The sequence below is a fragment of the Podarcis raffonei genome, chromosome 4, assembly GCF_027172205.1.
Source record: "Podarcis raffonei isolate rPodRaf1 chromosome 4, rPodRaf1.pri, whole genome shotgun sequence".
In the NCBI taxonomy this organism is placed as follows: Eukaryota; Metazoa; Chordata; class Lepidosauria; order Squamata; family Lacertidae; genus Podarcis; species Podarcis raffonei.
The window spans coordinates 44,673,446-44,690,050 of NC_070605.1; positions in this window are offsets into that span (position 1 = coordinate 44,673,446).

Consider the following 16,605-nt stretch of genomic DNA (forward strand, 5'->3'; position numbering starts at 1 on the left):
AATTATAAAATTATAATTAGTGCAATCTTGCTTTTTTAAAGATGCAAAAGCTCCTATCTGAATCAGAAAGAGAAACTTTAGTCCCACCACAATAAGAAGTCTATTAAGAGATTTAATTGTTGTGTGTCATCAGAAGAATGACAGTATTGTTGGTATCTGTCTGCCTCTAGAGACAATGGAGTACACCTCTGGCGGTGAAGTCAAACCACTAGAGATTCACAGTGGCTGCTGTGGCTGCAGAGACTGGTAACTGCTGCCTCCCACATTGTTTCTGCTGTTTGAGCAGTCCCAAAGTGACTTCCCTGGGGCACAAGCCTGGGCAGTGTGGAGGTCCTGGGCTGCTCAGACAACAAGACGCCCCTATCAGCCTCACTGATGTGGTCCAAAGGATAGCAGAGGAATATATTTGGCACCAGCTTGGCTGCAGGGGTTGCCAGAATGAGGTGTACAAGACACCATCCAACTGTCTTAGGGACTCTACTCCATATTTGTGTGGGACCTTTCCTGCTCCCAAATATGTCCCACAAGGCATCAGGTATGGATTTTTCCTCAAGGTTTACTCCCAAAGCCTTTCTCACAAATGAGTATAGCTGCCTTCTTCACCAGCTACTGGTCTTGTCTACTAAATTCACTGGATCACAGTCTGTTTCTTTTGATACAGCCTATGGATTTTAGATGCAATGGTGAAAATAGTAGTTTCTGCCAATGCATCTAAAACAGCATCTATTACATCAGGGGTAGTCATTGTGGTGCCCCCGTCCTGCCTGACATATCTCAGAAGGGAACAAGTTCCATGCCTGAGGCTCTACCACTGAGAAGGCCCTTCATCAGGTTGCCACACAAAGTGTGTTAGATAGCTCACAGAAATGTCTATAGAGAGGAAGACACTCCTGCTTGTACGTATGTCCCAAAGTGTATAAGACCTATTTTTTCCTTAAATGAGTCAATCCAGATACTAGACTCTAAACAACAGCAATAATACAACATAAAATAGCTTAAAAATGGAAGAACGAGTATATTCTATTATCATTTACTTTATGATTGACACTATTTAATTGCAGGACTGTATATTATGAGTTGGCTCAAGACTTAATCATGCTTGGAATAGGCACATTGATTTCAGTGACTCTATTCTAAGCATCATTAAGTCTGGATCCAACCATATATCAGGACAGAACTGAGCTGTCACACATATGGGTACTGAAACCAAAAACCTTAAAGTAGTTTAATGTAGTCTTTAATTGTCTCATCCCAGCCTGTACCTTCAATGGATGGGACTTTTTAGAGTTAGATAGCATCTGCTCGCCTGTATGCATCGTCACAGAGCAATATTAACCCGTAGAATTAAGCCTGTTTATACTTGAAGGTATGACTAGTTTAAGTAGGACATCTGCAATTTTTGGCATGCATTTCTTCATGAAGTCCAACTTTCATAGCTCAGAAGCTTACTATTGATACATTAAGACAGCTCCTTTTGATGAAAATCCTGGTTCTTGGATCTTATTTTAAGCTGTTTTTCATAACTCAAATTTTCTGATGTGAGCCCAGATCTAATTTTCATTGAAGTCTGTAGGACTCTTTATTTGGAAAGCAAAATTCACCTAGTAGCTGTTCTGGGTTTATTTACAGCACATAGTAAGATCCTCCTAAAGTTACAGAAAGAGAATCTGGCCTATGACTCTGAACACAACACTGAATAGATTTAGGGGACCTTTTGCAATCTCATAGTTACAGGGGGAGGGAAAATAGTGAATTGAAAATATCTCAACTAGAAGTCTAACTCTAAATTGTTTACAGTTATGAATGTTATTTTTCTTTGCTTTAAAAAAGATACCAAACTGACCTGTTGGTAGTAGTTCCATTTTTCAGGGATGGCATTGCTTGTCTCTGAGGCTGGGTTTGTTGCTTTAGTTTTGTTCCTTTTAAAAATTTGGCAGTAAAAGCAAGGAGTACAAAATAATATTTGCAAGATTCCCAATCTCTCTCCATGAAATATGATGGTGCATTTCTCTTCTACCTTTTCATCACCAATATGTTAAAATAGAAGGTTAAATGGAACATGCCCCATATAGTTTGCTTCATTAACTCATATGTGCAACAAGAAGGTCATCAAGCAGCAACTGTTTCCTCTTATATCAATGATACTTTTTTGCAATCAGTTAGCAATTTGAAAATTTATATTTCTGTGGTCATATTGCATTATATATTGCTTTAATATCTTTTCTCTCCACTGGTACAGTGATCTTCCTATTTCCATCACATTGTGGGCCTAGGGCAGACTGAATTTTCAGCTGACCTAACTGAACTTTCTTGGTAGAGATGTGCCTACAGCAATTTCAACCTTAAGGGTATTTCAATTTGTCATTTAATGTTATGTGATTCATTTTTAACAAATTGCATTGAATTCAGCCAATCACTTTCACAAGATAAAGTATAAAATCAATCAGTCCTTCCTTTAGAAAGCATGCATACATGACAAATCTTTGTTTTATGTTCTTATTTTTTAAATAAACTTAATTCTTTTGTCTCCAACCAGCCAGTGGCTACATGACTAGACTATAATGATGATCCATTCATTACAAAAATAAACTAGTTCCTTGAGCAGCTGCATTCTCCCTGAATAAACTTTGCAGGTACAAATACAACTGATTACAGGTCAGTGTAATTACCAATAGATTGAATGCAGATCAGCCTTGCTTACACCCCCACCTCCACAACACTATAAAACTTGTGATCATATGAAATAGCTACTTCTCATGGCACCTGTTCACTTTAACCTTTCCTAAGTCATTTTAAGTCTCCTTTAATATGACATTATAGTCTGTATTTTATTAGAAATACTGAATCGTCATAAAAAGCAAACACAGGAAAGACTTCCCCTGGTTGACAGGCAGGGCTAGCAGGAAATGATGTCTCAAGGGGTGGGTGCTTCCTTACTAGTCCCAGACCAAGTCTGGGGACTGAGCCATCAAAGGCTTTAAATCAGTGAGGATTTCAACAAGGTGTTCCTAAAAGTCTGTAGTTCTTAGTGTTACCAAAAATATTTGAAAAACACCAATGAATAGTTTCATTCAGCCTATTTAAAACTATAGAATAAGCCCTGAAATAAAATAAAAATGCACATGATCACAACATAGCACACATAGGCAAAAAATGTAGTGCTGTTTCTCATTTCCTAAACAGCACGTGTTGTGATACATTATTTTGTCTAACAGCATCAGCAAACTGGTTGAAGTCACCAAAGCCAGTAACATATGTTTAATCTGGCCAGGCACATTAAGGGTGCATTAAAGTGGTGCTGATCCCAAGCATATTTCAGAGTCATTTCCCCCTGCGCAAATATGCATAGGGTCAGCACCTTAGAAGTGATTCAAACCTATCACCTGAGCAGGGCTATTAGTAGTGACTGTTCTTCCCTTCCGTTATCTTTCATTGTGTATCGGATGTCAGTTTTCATGAAAATTGCCTACAGCTTTAGCTTTCTCACCTAGCTGCAAAATGATAGTTGAAAAGTGGTTTGGATTTCTGCTGGACTTTTGACACCAGATGGGATTCCTAGCAGCATGTGTCCTGTCAGTCAGTCTTATATAAAATTGTCAGCGATGACTTAGCCCTCCTTCCATAGTGGGATCAGTGACCCTTCAACTGCATGAAAAGAAGATGACATGACAACACACCTTCTATAATGCCCCACAATATGTTATTTTTATTGCTGTAGACATATTGACCTTCCAGTCAGACAGGCCTGAAAAGTGCTTGCTACACTCATTTCATGTTGCCCTTTGTATTCTAGATTGTGTCACCTAATCTCTTTATCATTTGGTAACATGGATGTTGTTGCAGAGTAGGCTGTATGTGCACATAGCAATTATTCCAGAGTAATTTGGCCAGAAATGAAAGAAACAATGATTTGCTTTACACTAATCTCGAAAAAACTAGTCTTGCAAATAGAGTAAAGCTTGTGGGTAATAGGACATTTATGACTATTCACATCAGTATGGCTAAGTATTTTTATTCTTTGAACACTTGACTCTTCGTTGTTTGGCTGAACAGGGAATCCATTTATTAGCACTCTGTTCTGGAGCTGTCTAGTATAGAGATCTCAATGATTTTAGCATGGTAATTCAAAATACAGGCTGAAATATAGTCAAAATCAGATGGAAATATATATTTATTTTTTGCTGCTTTGCTTTCTCCCATCATTTGACAACCAAAAGAACTAGAAGAATCAGTTGCAGCAGAACCCGTGTTGCTTCTGGCAAAGTCCTGTGCAAGGCAGGTAAGATTGTCAGAATTCCAAAAGAAGAAATAATAAATACTCCAGACGAGTGAAAATGTTTTCAAGGTATTCAGTGATGCTGGAAATATCAGGAGGTGGGGCCTAGGACAAGGGACAGGACTGTTGATCAGGGACAACAGCATGCACTAGAAAATCTGGAGGTCCTTATTATACCCCAATGTTGACTCATATTCTCTTTTCCTTCATGTACATTTCAGTGGTTATTGGCGATCACAGATTAAACATAGACAGTTATAGAACAGTCCATAGCTTAGAGGTAGAGAACGTATTTTGCATGCAAAGTATCCCAGGTTCTTATCTTAATATCTATTACTGGACCAGATGGCGATATGCTTGTATGGAAGAGTATTACCTATGCTTTGTGGTTGCTAGGTGTCAGATGCCATGGAAGTAAAAGATACCACTAAACAAACAATAACATCAGGGTACATTTTGTTTACCTTCTATCTTTATTTTTTTAAATGTATATCCCACCTCTTTCTCCAAAGGGGCTCAAGACAGCTAACAAACAGTACTTAAAGTAAACACAATCCCTAACTGTCCCCCATATATTCAAACTAATGAGTTAACAGTATTTGTTTAAGAACTAATAATAAAAAAAATCCTTCCAGTAGCACCCTAGAGACCAACTAAGTTTGTTATTGGTATGAGCTTTCGTGTGCATGCACACTTCTTCAGATGCACATGAAAGCTCATACCAATAACAAACTTAGTTGGTCTCTAAGGTGCTACTGGAAGGAATTTTTAAATTTTGTTTCAACTACAGCAGACCAACACGGCTACCTACCTGCAACTAGAACTGTTTAAGAAATGTCAGCCACATAAATATAACAGAAGAAAGTCAGCAAAAATTACTGAAATTAACCAAAGTTCTTTTGGAAAAAGCTAGGTCTTCCCCAGTTATCTGAAGCAGTATAGTGATTAGGTCTGGTGAACTTAACTCAGCAACTCACAGCATGAAAGTCCTAATCCTAGCTGATGCTATCCTTGCTTCCAAAGTTCAAAAGATTTGGAAGAGGGTGCCAGATGATGATTGGAGCATGTTGGGGGGGGGGAGTTCCTAAAGTAGCCAGGTCCTAGTATAAACCATTAACGCCTTGAAAGGTTAAGATCAGCACTTTGAAATGAGCCTGGAAACTAATTGGCAGCCAGTGCAAATCCCACAGCAGGTGACAAGTGTCACCATGAACATTTAACTTCCTGCATATAAAACAGTGAAATATATTTGTCACATTCACGATCAGAAAAGACAACAAGATATTCCAGTCACATTCATTCACAAATGGCTATATTTAAACCTTGCCCTTTGGCATCACCTTTCACAATTAGCTGCCCATTCCTATAGAAAGCAGCTTCTTATGTAGCTTGCTATTAGGGCTGCCTCTAGGTAACTGGAAGGACTAAACGCACCCACTGCAGTGGATAATGTTATTAATTACATGATCCCTCACTGTGTTTTCTGCAGTGCTGAATGGATGTAGAGTTGGTAATGCCAACTATAAATATTGACATTTTCTTATGTTAAAGTGTGTGGCTTGGAAACTTAATTGCTATTCTACCATTGTGTTTTGTAAGCAGTATGATTATACATTGTATTTTACTATTTTCATATATCTGTTGTCACATATTTTTGTAACATTGTAATAGACATGCAATTTTATAAGAGAGCCATTTCTTCTAGATGAAAATTCTGACTTTGTAAGCAATGTAAGCTATTATATTTCACATATCCCAGGGTGACCTGACAGAAACTAGTGAATTTACTCCAGAGAGGCATGTGGCTTGAGGATTCTTGTATGAGAATGAATGGAATATTTTTTCCAACTAATAAAAAATTGTTTCATTCGTATAGCTGTGATTTATGGAATAAGCTCTCAAAGGCAATAGAAATTTTCATAGCTGTCATTCATACGTTTTATTCCCACACAGATAATAGTTAATTATGATTTAAAGTATCACTTTTGACTTTTGCTCCAGAAGAAATGAAATTTGTTTCAGAGTACCCTTGGTGAATTAAAGCCATCATCCAAAGACAAGAGAAAGATTCCTCTCTCTAGAGCAGATATGAAAATGAGATGTGGGGTGACATCAACTAAAAATGATGTCAGGTACAAGCGACAAGACACAGTATGGAAAAAATACCATGATAACATGGAATGGGTGGAGGAAATCAGGGCTTGTAAGCCATGTAGGTAAGGGGGAAAGATCAAGGGCTTCCTTTGGATAAAGATGAGACAGAAGAATGCCATCAGATAAGACCTGGTCAATTCTGAGTGGAAAAGAATACACATATAACAATGGAGAAAACAGGTGAAACTGATGAAACCATAGCTTTATCCAGGCATTCAAATAACATATATAGCATGTGGACAAAATGTGTAGGAGGTACAGAGGAGCATGCACTGGCCATGATGTGCCCATGTGTGCTGGCCTCCACCATTGACCTTCCTACATTGAATAGGAAGTTCTAAGAGGAGATTCTGTGTGTGTGCAGCTGCATGCATTTAGACATCTCCCTGTGATCAGAGTCCTACATGATCGGAGCGCCATATCACCGGGAGGATTCTAAATGTGTTCAGCTAAATGCAGAGGAATACACATTCAGACCCTTTGCCCAATGTGCAAATGTCTGAGCCTGCAGACAGAGGGACTAGGAATGTTGACAGAAGGACTAGTATATGTGCCCCCCTCTTTCTGCAATACATTTCCATGCCTGAATGGGGCTTATGTGAAAAGAGGGCTTCAGGAATACTCCCGGTTTCCACCCTCACTGCCCTCCAATCTTGCCACACATCTCTTGGCGGTTTCTGAGTACAGACTATTTTATTATCATTTCTTTTTGGAATCTTTGGGCATCATGTTGATGAAAATTACAGCAGTTGCAGAAAACCTTTGACTCATTGCTTTTGTATAGTGATAAATACCATGTCGTTTAATATCATACATCTAGTCATTAGTATGGGTGCATGATCTGCAGATATATATCCCCTTATTTCTCCTCCAGCTTTTTTGATCATGACATTCAGCTCTGATGGACTCGTGGTGCGCTTATTATATTTTCTTCTTTAACTTTTTTCAACAGTTACTTAAGAGATCATTTGTGTTACTGACAGCATTGAGGCATCTCTGATGTATCCATTTATATTTTCCTTCAATAGCTTAATTATAGGGATGTGGTTCATCTAGTCTATGGCATTTTAATAAGGAGAACCACCACATTAAAAATAGAAATTCTTGTTTGGCTTTGTTGACTATAGATATAGTTCTGTATAAATGTCACCCCTCTGAACTTGATATCTGACAGATCATCAAACTGTCATTGCTTTCCGAAACGAAAACATAAAATACCGAAATTTTCAAACTTTACAGTACAGTCCTATACACGTCTAGTCTGAAGTAATTGAGTTCAGTGGGACTAATCCCAGGTGTGTGTGCATAGGATTGCCTCCTAGGCGCATACAGCATTGAACACAATGGTACTTACTTCGGCATGGTCATATACAGGATTGGGCTGTTAATGAAGAAAACATGCACCCGCAATATCGAAAATGTTTTAAACATATGAGTATAAGGTTTTTAAAGTTAAAAAATAATGAGTTAAAAAAAGTATTAATTCGGTTCTATGGTAAAATATGACATATTATTTTACTGAAATATTATAAAATCCATGTGGATGGTTTTCAATAGGATTGTTTCTCCTAAACTATGGTGATTCATGGTTGAATTTTATGTTGTGTTCTGGCATCCAGAGTAACTGACATTAAGTGCAAACCTGATACAGCACTGGTATAAGGGGTGCTTTTTTTCCTGGGGGGACCCAGAGGTATGCATACCCCTAAACATTTTGTGAATCTAAGTTTAGTTTCACTGAGGGGCAGTATTTCAATATGAGTAGGAATATGAGAGTACCCCTAAACATTTTGCTATAGGAAAAAAAACACAGGGTAAAAGGCATTACTTCAACATCCTTTCCTCAAAGCAATGTGATTGGAGAGCACTGGCAATCCTGCTGATTAGACCTGTCAGCAACAAAGAAGCCCCACACTTTCTCTTTCCCATTTTCTTTATATGGCAAAGCTGGAGTTTTTGGTGGCACACTGTCTACAGTGGGTTTTTTAAAAAAAACAACAACAACAATCTCAAAAGAATCCTAATATGCTTCAGAAGTTCTCACCTCAATTAAGGTATTTCAGAGAAATCCTGCTTTTGGAAAAGAAGAAGAAGAAGAAGAATTTGGATTTGATGTCCCACTTTATCACTCCCCTTCAGGAGTCTCAAAGCGGCTAACATTCTCCTTTCCCTTCCTCCCTCACAACAAACACTCTGTGAGGTTAGTGGGGCTAAGAGACTTCAAAGAAGTGTGACTGGCCCAAGGTCACCCAGCAGCTGCATGTGGAGGAGCGGAGACGCGAACCCGGTTCCCCAGATTACGTGACTTAACCACTCTTAACCACTACACCACACTGGCTCTCACGTTGATTCAGGAGTCATCTGAATCCAATGCACGCTAATAAGATTAACTACCACTGTGCTCATACCTGTTAAAGTTGAAGAACTCAGTTATAATGGAGCCTCCATTTGTCAGTATCTATGGGAAATGAAATTTGCTTGCAGTAGAATTATGTTACAATTCAGGAGCACAACAGGACTCATAAAGCATGAAGATGAGCACTAAGGGACATAAAACATGATCAAAATAAAGATAGCTCCTATCTGGAAAACTCCACTTAAACAATGTTATACTGTATTACCCTTCAATCTTAAAGCAATCGTGCTTAAAATGGCAATCTATTCCTTTCATGTAAAGCCAAGTCCTAATTTTCAAAAATGTAATGAAATATAATGTTATGGTTAGTAACAGCAAATCAGTAGCAAGCGAAATTTTTTTCCAACTGGAGACATCAAAAGAACAAAAGTGCTCAGGATCAAATAAAGTAAGTAATGAATGACTGAATAAACTATGCAAACCTGTCAACAAGTAATCATATAAGCCAGCCAGCAGCGCAGGCTAGTTTGAAAGCATCTAACTAGAATAATTGTGGATGATCATTCTAAAAACTACTTATCTGATGTTTTGAAGCAACCGAACATTTTTGGCATATAGCCTGTTTTCAAATCAGAACAGATACAGAAATATAAGCTGTGTGATCTACAGTGTTAATATTGGGAGATGATGCCAATTTATACCATACATATTTACACAATATTTTAATAACACCAACACAAACCCCTCACTCTCATAAATGAGCCTCCAAATGTCTACAATAATAGCCAGCATCTTGGCCAGCTCAGAAAAAAATAAACAAATACATGTGTCTTGATAGGCAAATAAAGAGGCAGACACATAAGCTGGGGTTGAACTTGGCCACTTTTATTTAGACCTTAAATTAAAATCAGCAGATGGGGATGCCTGTAGGGTGGAAACTAATTTAACTGGACAACTATAGCCATTGCCTAAGGAATTGGACATGGGTGGCATTGTGGTGTAAACCACTGAGCCTTGGGCTTGCCAATCGGAAGGTCTGCGGTTTGAATCCCCACAACGGGGTGAGCTCCCATTGCTCGGTCCCTGCTCCTGCCAACCTAGCAGTTTGAAAGTACGTCAAAGTGCAAATAGATAAATAGGTACCACTCTGGCATGAAGGTAAATGGCATTTCTATACGTTGCTCTGGTTCCATTGCACCAGAAGTGGCTTAGTCATGCTGGCCACATGACCTGGAAAAACTGTCTGCAGACAAACGTTGGCTCCCTCAGCCAGTAAAGCGAGATGAGCACTGCAACCCCAGAGTTGTTCACGACTGGACTTAACTGTCAGGGGTCCTTTACCTTTAAGGACACAGTTCCCCAGCCTGCCATGTTTCCTGGGTCACACCCTGAAGGTGCCCACATTCCCAGGCCATGCACTGGGATGGCAGAACCCCAGGTGGATGAGGAAATTTGGCCTCAAAGGAGGTCTCTATCTCACCCTTGGAATGCACCAATTGGCTCTAAGGATTTTCCTGCTCTGCTTCTCTTGCGCCGAGGACCCACAAAGGTGCCCAGCCATCTTGGCACTATCTAGGCATTTGGCTGAATGTTCAAATACAAAATAATGCAAAGGCAAATGATACAACGAATAAAAATCCAAAATAAAATAATTACATTTCAAAGTAGCACGAACTGAATGCATTCACATTCCAGCCAATAAGGCAAAGAGCATTCCCCTTAAAAATGTCAAGAGAGGACAACAGTAAGCACTTAAGCATCAGCTCCACCTTATAAGGTTCTCAGGCAGGTGAGCAGGGCAAGGCAGGTGGAAAAGCTTGCCCCTGGTGGTTGCAGCATTCTTTCCCCTCTAGTAAGTGTGAGCACTTTCTCTTTTCATATCTTGTCCATGCTTGGAGGAACAGTCTAAACTGGAACCTTTTGTTGTAATCAGTGACAAACGCCACTATTTCATAATTGAGACATTCTTGGCCATACATTAGTTGTCCATTGTTAGATCCTGCCCTCCCCTTATACCTGAATATTCCTTGCACATTCTCAGTGCTTTAAATATGCAGGTCAGAAACAGGCAAAGAGTTGAGGAAAGACCCGGCAAAATCAGGATGTCATGGTAGCTAGTTAGTTTGCTACACAACTGATCTGGGGCTTGCCGGGAAATGGAATGCAAAGTGTCTTGCATCTGGAAAATGATATTGGGGAAGACCTGCAGCTGTGAGCAATAATTGGTGAAGAACTATCATCAAACTACATATGGTCAGATATGCTGGCAGAAGCTGATAGCAGTAAAATGGAAGACATCATACTGACAAACAGAAGGCAAGAAGAATATTGTTCAATATGTTGAGATGTATGGACTGCAGAGGGCCCAAGGCACAAATTTGAACAAAACACTAAATAAAAATAATGAGAAGAACATTTGTAATTCTTGTTGGCTTAGTTTTGTTTTGTTTTAAACAAAAGATTATGCAAAAAGAGGACAGAACATCTGAGCTCAGAAAGTTTCCATTGAAGAGAAATGTAAGCCATAAACATAGTATTGTGGTTTTTATGTTGATCTTTTCTGTGAACCACCCTGAGACTTCCGGGTATAAGGTGGTATATAAAAAATAATAACAACAATAACAACAACAATAATAATAGCTCACTTACTGAATTTTGATTCAAAAATTTAAGAATGTATAGCAAGGGTAGGCATCTTCTGGACTGCAAATTGCAAAGAGCTTGTGCTGATTGCGCTCACAGAAAGAAGGCTTATGATGGTGAAGTGTAGACTACCCTGCCTGAGACTCACTTTTACCTCACCACCAGGAAGTGCTGCTGAAATAAGTACACATCCACACCCCACTGGCTGCGCTGGTTTATTTGTGGCATGTACCCAGGCCCTTGCAGCGCTAGTCTGAAGTTTGGGGCAAGAATATTGTTTGAATAAAGTTATAAAAAACAAAAAAGGCATCTGGCCCCTGATGTCAAAGCTTCCCACCCGGCTAGCTTAGCCCTCCAAGGCCCAGGGCAAGTATACCTGCCTTCTAGAGGTGCTGGAACTCACCAGGAGCTCTTATAATGGCAATGGTGCCCACCTGAGAGGTATCGGAACTGAGTTCCAGTGAGTTTTGGCTGGGGAGAAAAAGCCCTGAGTGGGGCTCAAGTCCCTCCCTGCACCTAAATGAGAGCATGCCTAGGCATTCCAGACTACTGGAAGATCTGTAACTGTTCACTGCCCAGTCTCCAAACTGCTAAACATAACTTTGCTATGACTCCCTGAAAAAGTTTGTGGCATCATCTGGCAGAACTCTATTTTTCTTCTAAAAAGTTTACTTTCATTTCTTATTTACAGCCTTTAGCAAATAAAATGTAAAAAGAGAAGTGAATGCTTTCTCTACATTTTAGTTTTGATTGCAAGACCTTAGAGACTTCAGACGCTCTCAAGCAAAATCTTTAATATACAGCCTGTCTCTTTTTTAGAGTCATTTTTATTCTTTTCACCTTCAAGTTTTTGATGATCAAGGCAATTTGCTTCACTTGCTCAAAAGTAATGTTAACATAATTGGGTGATGGCTTGACATATCTACCTTGATATTCTTCGAGTCCAAAATATGTATTTCCCATCTCATCTTAATTCAGTTAAGGTGATTTTTTTTTTCTCTAGCCATGAACTAATCCTCAGGTTTTCCTATCAAATTGGTCACTTTTCTTGGCAGATTTGAACTGTTTAATCCATCCTTTTCAGTTCCCTGCAGCCAAAAAGTTAATTTTCCTAGGGATGAAACCCTCTCTTCTCAATGTGCTTTCTTTCCAGAATGCAATGTTACAAGTGGTTTGAAGCACCAGGACCATTTTTTATGCAAAGCGTTCACATGAATATTCAAGAAAACATATATTTTGCCTGCAACACAATAGAACAGATTTTGCTTGAAAATATTACCTGAAGTTTTAAATTTATCTAATGCAAGCTTTTTTTCTGTTTAAACCTGGCCTACACTTGTTTTCACTTTTACCTGTCAAGTCATTTCTATATAGTTTTGATGAACCTCAAACCACACAAGTCTTGTCCAAACTGGAATCACCAAAGCATCAAAGCAAACAAAAACAAAAAAGGCAGCCAAACTAAACTAAAATGCTATTTAAGACATTAGGATCCCTCCATGCAGTTACATTAGAGTAAGACCATAGTCCAAACTTCTCCTGAGTATACACTATCAATATGTTTCCTGTTCAATCTGCATTCATTGCAACAGACACGTGTCTGCTTGATTGTGCTATCTGCATGGTTTGAGGATCAATGTATGGTGCTCTGTGTGTATATCAAACTGTGGGTTCTGATAGTTGGTACCACACACTCCTTTTCCAATGGTGGCAGCTTTCAGGCCACCAAGGGTGGTAACTGCTGGTACCAGCCCAGCAGGAATTAGGTCATATAAAGAGACAATGGGATGTCATTTGGCCCTATAAAGCTCTTGACACTTGCCCTAGATCCTCATTCTGCACTTGTTGCTCATGCAATGATGGACTTTGGACTCTAAAATTTCAGTGGCACCTGTTGATGCTACAATTCAGTGCCCCCTGTCTTTTACACTCCGTTCTACAGCACTGTTGTAGCACACCCTGCAGCATGGCACCCAGTGCAGCCAAACCAGTTGTGCTACCCTAAAACTGCCTCTGTTTCAGGACCAGATGAAACTTCTTGATTGCCTACTAATCCATCCACTAACCAGCCATTACAGTCACATTATGAAAAAACCAAGAGAAAAATTAAGTTACAGTGTTGTACTGGATTACAATGTGCTAAGGCTTGATGATAGCTTTTCAAATTCTCTCTCCCTCTCATACAAGATGACACTCCCCAGAATTATATCTGGGAACAAATCTTTGTTGTGTCAAGTGGAGTTTGAGTGACATTGTTACTGTTGTAAATGATACAAGCTAAAGTGTTTAAATGAGAACAAAACATTTCAATAACTTACCACATGAGAGCCAATAAAATCCAAAATGTTGACTGTGCTTCTTGAGTCCTTTAACCTTTTTCCAAATGTATCTTTCATTAATTATCTCCAAAACAGACATTTTAAAACATTTTTCAACAGTTAGGGATTGATATTTAAAGAATTTTTAAAAAGTATTAATTGTATTCACTTTTAAGTTTGAGAATGGTAGTCCTCTAAGGCTCAGATGACATTTAAACAATTATGCTAAGAGTTAGCATTGATAAATTTTGGTTGCTTAACCCTTTTGTCAGCAATTTTGTATTTTATAGACCTGCTGCTGTGAATCTGGCATTTATAGCAAAGTGCATTCATTGTAATGGGATATATTTTTCTGTCCTGGTGGTTATGACATCTGTAATTCAACAAAAACAAGTTGACAAATTGAATCTAGGCTTCATTCTGTTTATAAAAAATCTGAAAACTCAGATACCATCACCACCACAATTCCTTCTTTCCCCCCAGCTCAAGAGTCCATGTGGATTGTTAGTTAGCCCAAATGGCATTGTCCATGAACAAGTTGGAAGAATCAGTAGACAACTGAATAGCACATTGCACTATCGGATGACTATGGAATACCTGTTGTTGTAGCCCAGGGACTGATATTCAAAGATATGCTGAAACCCTTGTCCACCATAAAGTTTCCCAATGCTTCAAGGGTATCTTCATGGCCTTTCAGTGACCATGATCTTACAGAGATAACTATTGGCTGCAGGAGTTGCCAGAAGGAGGTGTACAAGACTCCATCCAACCGTCTTAGGGACTCCACTCTGGATTTGTGTAGCGTTTACTCCTTAGCCTTTTCTTCTCCTGAAGATGTCCCAAAGCCTCTCCCATGAATGAGTATAGCTGCAAGGCAGCAGAGATTTAGTATTACAGTTTGCCTTCTCCTAGATGGGCTATCTTCATATGTTGATGAGATCCATTTATCCCTCATTTCTCTCTACAGCACATGCAGTAACCACCAACTTGACCGTTGGACCTACTATTGGTTTCATCCACTGAATCTGTCAGAGACTGTTTTCACATGCATGTGATATTCCTAACTCACTTAGGGTTTGAGACCCATTGGCTATCCTCACATGGTTTACCGGCCAACTGAAGCCATTTCCTATGGTCTGGCCACTGTCTTATGCTGACAGCTTCTAGGAGCCACAGGTGAGAGCTGAGTGCAGACCAAAGATGGGGACCAAAGATAGACATACTACCCCAGAAGGAGTGTGATGTGACCCACCCCCACCAGAGTTGCTACCCCCTTGTCACACACCATAACAAGGTAATGTGTGCAAACATAGGTCAGGTGGTTATTTTTATTCAACTAAACTCGTTTTGTGTAACAACTGTAAGCATTTGAATTATAATGACAGAACCATATGCAACAAGATATTTTCAACAGCTGGTGTTATTTTATTTATCATATATATATGTCAGTATTTGTCATGGGCCAGGAGTCAGCTTCGCCTGCTGAACAGCAGCCTGAAGGGGGAAAAGGTGGAGTGACTCCACCTGAAGCTGACTGGCCTTCAAGGACACAGAGGAGACACTGATGAGAACCAGCTGGCTTCAGCCTTCTTACGCAGAGCTTCCCCCAGCAGTCAGGTGCTGGTAACAATGCTTGGCTCGACCTTGCTGCTTCCTGCTCATCTTGACCCTTGATCACCAGATTCCCTGATCCCTGGACTGTCTGACCACACAGATTGCTGTTTGCCCGACCCTAGGACTGGACCTGACTTCAGATGCTGATTCTGCCTCCGGGCAAGTACACCTCAGAGACTCTCCTAATTCGTTGGCCTCCCACTCCACTGAGCTTTGCACATCATTGCTTAGCATGAGACCATGACAGTATTTTTGTTTCCTTTCCCAAAATGAAAAATATAGCACTGAATAAAAGCACCCATTTATGAACTGCTTCATAATCCCAAGATCCTGATATTCTGTGAAACAGTGATCCTATAAGTCAGAATTTGTGAATAAAGAATAATAAATAGTCTGGCCCTATACAACAGCAAGACAGTTGTTTTCTTTATTTTTTTAAAAAAAATTAGAGACGAGGAAGGAATTATAATGTTTATAATCGGTACTTTTTTTCTAAAAAAATGTTTAGGGGTACTTTCATTTTCCTACTCATATTGAAATACTGCCCCTTAATGAGGCCAAACGTAGATTCACAAAATGTTTAGGGGTATGCATACCCCTGCACTCCCCAGAAAAAGCACTGCTTATAACTATGGAAAAGTTTCTGATATCCTGTCAAGTGTGGGGGACCTTTGGCTCCCATATGTTGCTAAACTACAACTCCCAACATCCCTGGCCACTGGTCATGCTTGCTGGGACTGATGGGAATTGTAGTTCAGCAACAGGAAGGGCCAAGACTTCTTCATGCCTGACCTAATTATGAATTGTTGTGTGGGTGCACATAATTTTCCTTGAGCAGGCTTTGTATTTAGGATAGTAAAATTCACGTAATAGAGTGGACAATAATTTATCAACACTTCATTGGATCAAAGAATTGTTCCTTCCAGCTTTGAGTGGCCAGCCAGATAAGAGTATATATATGGTTTTCTTGGAACTAAAGCCAGGGACTTAATCTCTGAAGAGATATTGGCTATTTTTGAAGTCTAAGGTGCTAGAAGCAGAGATTTGACAGAGAAACCACAACTGTTCCAACACTGTTGGACTCTAGGCCTGCATTGATTCTGTCTGAAGGCTAGAATTGTTTGTGCTAGCTACAGGTAGCCAACTATTCTTTATCTGATAATTTGTGAAGTAACTTTTTTCCCACAGTAAGTGTCCAGCACTTTCCTATCGCCAGCAGACTAGGAAGCAAAGACTGTCATATA